Source organism: Bombina bombina, chromosome 10 (assembly GCF_027579735.1).
Source record: "Bombina bombina isolate aBomBom1 chromosome 10, aBomBom1.pri, whole genome shotgun sequence".
Taxonomy (NCBI): Eukaryota; Metazoa; Chordata; class Amphibia; order Anura; family Bombinatoridae; genus Bombina; species Bombina bombina.
The window spans coordinates 203265033-203275032 of record NC_069508.1 but is presented as its reverse complement, the minus strand read 5'-3'; the positions used below and the strand labels follow the sequence as shown (position 1 = coordinate 203275032).

General features: G+C 29.7%; 1 protein-coding gene across 9 annotated transcripts in view; it reads right to left on the bottom strand.

The window, feature by feature from the left end:
* NFIA (nuclear factor I A) overlaps window positions 1-10000 on the bottom strand; it is a 761934-nt gene that overhangs the window by 745788 nt on the left and 6146 nt on the right. The gene's annotated exons all lie outside the window — the stretch shown is intronic.

The following is a 10000-nucleotide window of genomic DNA, read 5'->3' as shown; positions in this document are numbered from 1 at the left end:
CATATGCTAAATCACTAATATTAAACAGATATAATGCTCATATGCTAAATCACTAATATTAAACAGATATAATGCTCATATGCTAAATCACTAATATTAAACAGATATAATACTCATATGCTAAATCACTAATATTAAACAGATATAATGCTCATATGCTAAATCACTAATATTAAACAGATATAATACTCATATGCTAATATGCTAAATCACTAATATTAAACAGATATAATGCTCATATGCTAAATCACTAATATTAAACAGATATAATACTCATATGCTAAATCGCTAATATTAAACAGATATAATGCTCATATGCTAATTCACTAATATTAAACAGATATAATACTCATATGCTAAATCACTAATATTAAACAGATATAATACTCATATGCTAAATCATTAATATTAAACAGATATAATACTCATATGCTAAATCACTAATATTAAACAGATATAAAACTCATATGCTAAATCACTAATATTAAACAGATATAATACTCATATGCTAATATGCTAAATCACTAATATTAAACAGATATAATGCTCATATGCTAAATCACTAATATTAAACAGATATAATACTCATATGCTAAATCACTAATATTAAACAGATATAAAACTCATATGCTAATATGCTAAATCACTAATATTAAACAGATATAAAACTCATATGCTAAATCACTAATATTAAACAGATATAATACTCATATGCTAATATGCTAAATCACTAATATTAAACAGATATAAAACTCATATGCTAATATGCTAAATCACTAATATTAAACAGATATAAAACTCATATGCTAAATCACTAATATTAAACAGATATAATACTCATATGCTAATATGCTAAATCACTAATATTAAACAGATATAAAACTCATATGCTAATATGCTAAATCACTAATATTAAACAGATATAAAACTCATATGCTAAATCACTAATATTAAACAGATATAATGCTCATATGCTAAATCACTAATATTAAACAGATATAATACTCATATGCTAAATCACTAATATTAAACAGATATAATACTCATATGCTAAATCACTAATATTAAACAGATATAATACTCATATGCTAAATCGCTAATATTAAACAGATATAATGCTCATATGCTAAATCATTAATATTAAACAGATATAATACTCATATGCTAAATCACTAATATTAAACAGATATAATACTCATATGCTAAATCACTAATATTAAACAGATATAATGCTCATATGCTAAATCACTAATATTAAACAGATATAATACTCATATGCTAAATCACTAATATTAAACAGATATAATACTCATATGCTAAATCACTAATATTAAACAGAAATAATGCTCATATGCTAAATCACTAATATTAAACAGATATAATACTCATATGCTAAATCACTAATATTAAACAGATATAATACTCATATGCTAAATCACTAATATTAAACAGATATAATACTCATATGCTAAATCATTAATATTAAACAGATATAATACTCATATGCTAAATCGCTAATATTAAACAGATATAATACTCATATGCTAAATCATTAATATTAAACAGATATAATACTCATATGCTAAATCACTAATATTAAACAGATATAATACTCATATGCTAAATCACTAATATTAAACAGATATAATACTCATATGCTAATATGCTAAATCACTAATATTAAACAGATATAATACTCATATGCTAATATGCTAAATCACTAATATTAAACAGATATAATACTCATATGCTAAATCATTAATATTAAACAGATATAATACTCATATGCTAAATCACTAATATTAAACAGATATAATACTCATATGCTAAATCACTAATATTAAACAGATATAAAACTCATATGCTAAATCACTAATATTAAACAGATATAATACTCATATGCTAAATCACTAATATTAAACAGATATAATACTCATATGCTAATATGCTAAATCACTAATATTAAACAGATATAAAACTCATATGCTAAATCACTAATATTAAACAGATATAAAACTCATATGCTAAATCACTAATATTAAACAGATATAATACTCATATGCTAAATCACTAATATTAAACAGATATAATACTCATATGCTAAATAACTAATATTAAACAGATATAATACTCATATGCTAAATCACTAATATTAAACAGATATAATACTCATATGCTAAATCACTAATATTAAACAGATATAATACTCATATGCTAAATCACTAATATTAAACAGATATAATACTCATATGCTAAATCACTAATATTAAACAGATATAAAACTCATATGCTAAATCACTAATATTAAACAGATATAATGCTCATATGCTAAATCACTAATATTAAACAGATATAATACTCATATGCTAAATCACTAATATTAAACAGATATAATGCTCATATGCTAAATCACTAATATTAAACAGATATAATACTCATATGCTAAATCACTAATATTAAACAGATATAATGCTCATATGCTAAATCACTAATATTAAACAGATATAATACTCATATGCTAAATCACTAATATTAAACAGATATAATGCTCATATGCTAAATCACTAATATTAAACAGATATAATACTCATATGCTAAATCACTAATATTAAACAGATATAATACTCATATGCTAAATCACTAATATTAAACAGATATAATACTCATATGCTAAATCACTAATATTAAACAGATATAATGCTCATATGCTAAATCACTAATATTAAACAGATATAATACTCATATGCTAAATCACTAATATTAAACAGATATAATGCTCATATGCTAAATCACTAATATTAAACAGATATAATGCTCATATGCTAAATCACTTGAAACTGATGCAGCATAACTGTAAAAAGCTGACAGGAAAATGTCACCTGAGCATCTCTATGTAAAAAAGGAAGATATTTTACCTCACAATCTCCTCAGCTCAGCAGAGTAAGTTCTGTGTAAAAAGTTATACTCAGCTGCTGTCCAGCTGCAGGTAAAAAAAATGAGGAAATGAACAGCAGCCAATCAGCATCAGCAGTGCTGAGGTCATGAACTCTTTTACTGTGATCTCATGAGATTTGACTTAACTCTCATGAGATTTCATAGTAAGCTTCCTTTACACTGAAAAGGGAAATAAGATGAGTGAGCAGGAAAGATCGCTCCTTCCGCTGTCCCGGGACAGATATACTGATTTGTTGCTTAGAAATCCTTTACAATGGGATGTGGCTACTGAGAAAATTTTGAGGTAAAATATCTTTCTTTTTTACATAGAGATGTTCAGGAGATATTTTCTAGTCAGCTTTTTACAGCTATACTGCATCACTTTCAAGTGTTTAAACATTTGGGTACTATGGCCCTTTAATTATCTCCTATTTTATAATATAACAAAGGGAAAAAAATAAAACATACAAGATATGCAGTTAAAGGGACATAATACTCATATGCTAAATCACTTGAAACTGATGCAGCATAACTGTAAAAAGCTGACAGGAAAATATCACCTGAGCATCTCTATGTAAAAAAGGAAGATATTTTACCTCACAATCTCATCAGCTCACCAGAGTAAATTCTGTGTAAAAAGTTATACTCAGTTACTGCTCAGCTGCAGGTAACAAAACAAAAAAAAAAAAAGGAAGAAATGAACAGCAGCCAATCAGCATCAGCAGTGCTGATGTCATGAACTCTTTTACTGTGATCTCATGAGATTTCACTTAACTCTCATGAGATTTCATAGTAAACTTCCTTACAATGAATAGGGAAATAAGATGAGTGTGCACGAAAGCTCTCTCTTTCCGCTGTCCCGGGACAGACATACTGATTTGTTGCTTAGAAGTCCTTTACAATGGGATGTGGCTACTGAGAAACTTCTAAAGGTAAAATATCTTTCTTTTTTTACATAGAGATGTTCAGGTGATATTTTCTAGTCAGCTTTTTACAGCTATGCTGCATCACGTTCAAGTGTTTAAACATTTGGGTATTATGGCCCTTTAATAGAAGTTAAAGGAAATCATTATCCCATACAGTGACAAGAGTATTACCATAGTAAAACCTAGGAATTACTTTCTGTAAATACTGGGGCATTTCTAAGAAACTTAAATATAACCTTCCAAATATTATACTATAGTTGCAGTAATTAATATGACATATATATGCATTCCAGTTAATACAGTATAGTAGCAGGTGCTTTATAAGTACAGAATATGAGTAAAGGATGGACTTAAATTTGAGAGAGTATACCTAGAGTAAACCCCTACTAGGGAGGACTATATAGAAAAACAATGAGGGTAAAATCCAGTCTCAAAGTTAACTGCCTTCAGCAACTAATCTCCCACTGCTCTTTAACCAGTTCTTATACTAAGCAATAGCATAGTCCTGCATGATGCAACAGTCTAACGCCTGCCTCGCAAACCCAACAGAACGCTGGGAACATCTACGTCTGAACTCCATGACGGATCCTTACCGAGGGGGTCATGCGATTAACCATGCAGCCCTAATATATGTGTGTGCGTGTGAGTGAGTGAGTGAGTGAGAGAGTGTACATATATATATATATGTGTGTGTGTGTGTGTGTGTGTGTGTGTGTGTGTGTGTGTGTGTGTGAGTGAGTGTACATATATATATATATATATATATGTGTGTGTGAGTGAGTGAGTGTACATATATATATATATATATATATGTGTGTGTGTGTGTGTGAGTGAGTGAGTGAGTGTATATATATATATATATATATATATGTGTGTGCGTGTGTGTGTGTGTGTTTGTGTGTGTGCATCCAGATGTTAAAATATATATTGCAAAATGTGAGTGTAGACAGAATGTAAAATATATAAACACACAAAAGATATGTAGATAGATAGACAGCCAGACAGATAACATTGTGACCTACGCAAATTAAACTTTCCTGATGCAATAAAAAGAACTTTCAAATCTACTTATTTACTTTTCTCTTCATTTCCTTTGTTGAACCTTAGCTACTTTCCTAAGATCTTACTGAGGTAGACTTAGGAGCATTCATGTCTATAATGCTTTATATATAGGCCCCGATTCTAGAGTGGTTTTCCAGTCCAACACTCACAGGCACAGCCCTCATGGAATTCGATTAAAAAAAAAGGCTGTCCCTGCGAGTGGCGAGAGGTCTCCCATACAAATAATGAGAGCTCTCTGCTATGTAAAAGATTGCAATGGAGAATTTAGTATATAGGGAGAACCTGGCGTATATTTAATTGTATGCCTAATACTAATTAGATGACACTGTTTTCAGCACACTGCACCTTAAAATCTCATATGCATAGGTTTTCCTTTCAGAGAGAGTAGTTAGTGTTTTGAGTATTCTGATTAAAGCTCGCCACTTTTTAATTGGTGAAAAACAGTGAGATTTTAGGTCAGAAATGTTTACAGAATTACTCTGAGATTTGAGAGTAAATGTCATATATGTCCAACGCCCAGTGTCAGCATATTATTTGAAAAAAAATCAACAATTATGCTTTGTATTTTGTACTTAAAATTACACTTTTCTATGTGTTTTTTGCACATCCAGCGTACTTAAATTAGGATTTATGAGGTACATATTTAATACAATTTATTTTTGATGCACCTTAACAATACATTTTTTTCCTGTTTATATTTGTGTGAATGGTTGAATAATTTGTTTTGTAGGAATTTGAAATGATGATTTTCATTGTGCACTTTTGTAATGTCTGCATCTCCTTCTCATAATAAAATGTAGAATATGCCCCTTAGCGAGACACCCTATTTTTATGGCTTTATAGAACTTCACTAGGGAAATAGATGTGAAGCATTTTACCACCCCAGAGAGCTTTATAGAATCTGGCACATAGTGATCAAGACACATGCACTCTGCTGAGCCTGCCTAGGTATGCTCTCATGGAAAGGAGCTACGTTTCAACAAAAGAAAAAGGTAAATTTGATAAATGTTATAATATTTTTACTTCCATGTACCTTTTGGGTTGTGCATTACCCTCTCCCACTGTAAGAAAGATTTCTGTTTCACCAGAAATAAATAATATGATTTTACTGAAGATAAGCCCCACCCCTGAAGAGCTGTATCCTTAGTTTCAAGTGGGATATGTTTGTTAGAAGACTCAAATATGCTTGTTCAGGGCTTAACACTTTTACACGCCTACCACACACTTTAGCAACCTGCAATGGATTTTGCATATACTGTAGATATATGTTGGCTTATCTAAAAAAATATGATTTATTTGCATTTATTTGAAGAGATTTAAAATAAATTAAAAAAAATAAATTTCTTTAGATATTTGTTTGCTGAAGGTATGTTTTTTTTTAGGTTTGGTTTCTGAGGTTGAAGCACTGATATTATGGCACTATTTTACATATCAACATCAGGTATTGCACCTTATGTTTTATGTTATATATCATTTTTTGTGGTTGGTAGGATTCCATAGTGCTCAAACTTTGCCAACGCACACTCAATTTATCAGACAAATGTGTGTGCACACCTGCACACACATTTAGTTATATAAATATGGTTTTAGACAATATACTGACCAATTCAAAAATGTAAAGTACTCACTTTCCTACGCACACACAGTATGGCGGTATGTAATTTACTAAAGGGTAACTGGCGTTTCTTGACCCATTCTTCTGGAGCATTAAACTATGCAGTATTTTATCGATTAGAAAACACATTTTCTGCTTCTTTCCACAAATACCTGTGTTAATCGCTTTTAGCATGGTTCCAACAAATCAGTTAAAAGTAAACTCCGTACATTTTGAGAACTTGACAAATATTAAAGTGGCCTTTTGAACAATACTAGTTGCCAATAACTGCCCTTATATTAAATTAACACTTCATATTAAATGACAAGCTTTTGAGAAATTGATCTCAACAATGGCTCTGAAGCAATACTGGTCAATGACGATAAGAGGGAAGTCTCGAAAATCTTTCCTTTAATATTAAATGTTGTTATAATAAAAAAATATATCACTATGCAACTATTCTCTGTATATGGTATGTATAAATATACATTTATCTAAAAGTCTATAATAGAACTTTTTTTTATAATTTAACAAAATAAAACTTGCAATCCATAACGTGCTATATGGAGTTATGTTCTATATTTTGAATTGCATATTCACTTTTTTTCATTTATTAAATCTTTATTTTTCAAGAAAATTGTACTACTACACTGTTACTACAATAATTTCATTTAGAGTATATATTGTTTTTTAATTGAATGCAGACCCTCAGACGTGCTATATGCTTTTCTCAGAGAAAATAAACGCTATATCATATGTCACCTTGTTATTTAGCCAGCAAACACAACCGTTAGCTATGTCAGTTTTGTACAAAGTGAGCTTGAGCCTAAAAAGGAGATAGCTTTATACAGCTTGCCCACATTAGCAAAAGTAGCACCACAGCTGTAAAACCCCAAAAGTTTGCGGCTGACTGACTGCTAATTATCAAAGGTTAAATTTTATCTAAGAGGTCAACTGCCTAGTGGAAAAAGGTTTTGACCTTAGCAAGTTAAACATGACCTAGCCACGTGCCTGTTTTAAGTTCTGATTCTAATACTGATCATACATTTATAGAAAAGCAATACATTTGCTTTTTTTTATTTTTATTTTATTCTTTTCCCCTTCTTCTAGTTCTGCCACAGACAAAAACAAATCTCATACAATAAACTAAGGTTTCTAAGTGACATTTGATACATGTGTGTGAAAACCAAAGGAAACTGAAAATTTAAAAGCCCATTAATTTAAGGTCATAAAAATTTCAAATCGCTCATTGCTTAAATAGATAGCATTCGCAAATTAGTTGTTATATATACATTTATATATATATATATATTTTATTTTTATTTTATTTTTTGCCTTCAACCTTAATTCCATCCATGCATGAATCTGTAACAGACTTTTCAATTTAATTAAACCAACATTCCTGCTTGTAAATCTATTTTGTTACAATCTGGGAACCTGGTGAACGTTTCAATATTTGTTTTTTTTTTTATTAATTAAACCTCCAGTTCCATGGATTTTTTTTTACATATTTCATACCAAGAATATTTTGTTTAGCAAAGTACCATAATAAAAAAGTTTTATAATTCATCTTTAAATTGCACATGAATAATTTTTACGATGGATAAGCGGAATGTAGTGAAAAGCTAACAATGTAGTTGGGGTTTAAGAATAACAATAGATTTGGCACATAAAATTACGCATGTTTTTGGAGTTTAGTCCTGCCACAAAGTTTGGCAAATTCCCAAATCTTTAAGGGGTACAAACAAACTTGGTTGTGTAAATATAATTATTTAGAAGTGCTGCATAGATTCATTAAACCATATTTGAAGGTATATATATTCCAATAATTCCAATTAATAATAAATAACTTTTGTTTCTAAAAATTGGCTGACTTTATTTTCTTTCCTTTTGTAGAAATTAGAAACATATGAGAAATGTTTTCTGCTTTAACTAAACCAAACAAGTTTAAAATGTTTTCTGCATCGTTTTTCAAGTTACGAAAGCAAAATAAATAAATATATATCTCAAAGTATAACAATACATTCCAAAAAATCTTAAAACTGATGCATAAAACAATAAAAACATTCAAACAAAAGTAGAATTCAACAATAGAAAGTAAATATTGAGTATGACACACAGGTGAATTGGAAGTGTCACTATATTGAATTGGATACACGTTTGTGCAATACAGTAAAAGTCTTGCAGCACACAAGCAGTTAAATTAAACTGGTAACTGACAGTATCCAGGTGTAGAGTTCAAGTACATATTAGGAATGCATGTGGTTCTTTTGCAACCAAGTATAAAGTTAGAAGCCTCGCTACTTAACCGTTTAACTTCTGGAGCTTGCTGTAAAAGTTTGCAATGTTTCCAAGCAGTGCTTGAACTCAATAATAATATAATAATAATTTTGCTTATAGTTATGTAAATCCACAAATATATCTCAAATTGATAGTATAAGACCCATTACACCCCATGCAGTTAAAAATAATGTTCTGAACAGAAACATAAGCTAATAAAAAGTGTTTAATCAAAACCCGGATTCCGCATACAGAACACGTAAACATTTATGTTCGTACCAATTTACAAAGCAATGTTCTTTTGGATCTCATCATTTTAAGGTATTTGGGCAATATTGGGTATAAGCCTCTAAAAATAGTTATGAAGAATTATTGGCAGTCAATATCTGAATCACATAAATAAAAAAGATGTCACAGAGGTACCTCAGTCTCTTTGCGATCGATTTAAAGAGATTATGGCACAGAAGCTGATAAACAGTCGGGTTATTGGGAAACCTTTTAACATCCTTATCATGTGATACGTCAAAGTAGAGCAATGTTAGTCCTGTAGATATCTTATAAATGACAGCTACTTCCTTTATATTGATTCAAGTTTTATTTATTTAACATCTAAATAATAAATCTTAAGGGATTTTTCACAGGCTTCAGAAGTTAATACCCTCTTGGTAAAATAATCTCAATGATTGTACATATTAAGCAAAGAGTACTACATATACATTGTGTTGTATACTGACAACAGAGACATTATCTTCATTTGTGTGCACCAGATTCTCAATAACAGAAGAAAACCAATAACAAATATAGAAAAATTCTGCTTATCAAATAAAAGCATTTACTGAACTGACCATCCTCATAATTTGCCATAGTTTGCCAATTTATATAATGTATACCATGTACCTACATCTGCAAATAAAACAAGGACAAAATTATTTAAAATATTTGCACGCACAACATATTTGTAGAGCGCCAACATTAAAGGCCTATATTTTGACAGTAAAAATATTCCTTTGGTCATGTTTTTCCAGCATCCAACACTATGGCAATAAACCTTTGATTATGATTTTTGGTTAACGTATTGCAAGGACACATACAACATAGCAGGCTATTGCACTGTATATGATGCGGAACGATCATTTGGATCTACCAATTTTTCTGTAGGATAAGTCTTGTATTGTCCTGTATGTTTCTAATGAAAAAAAAAAAA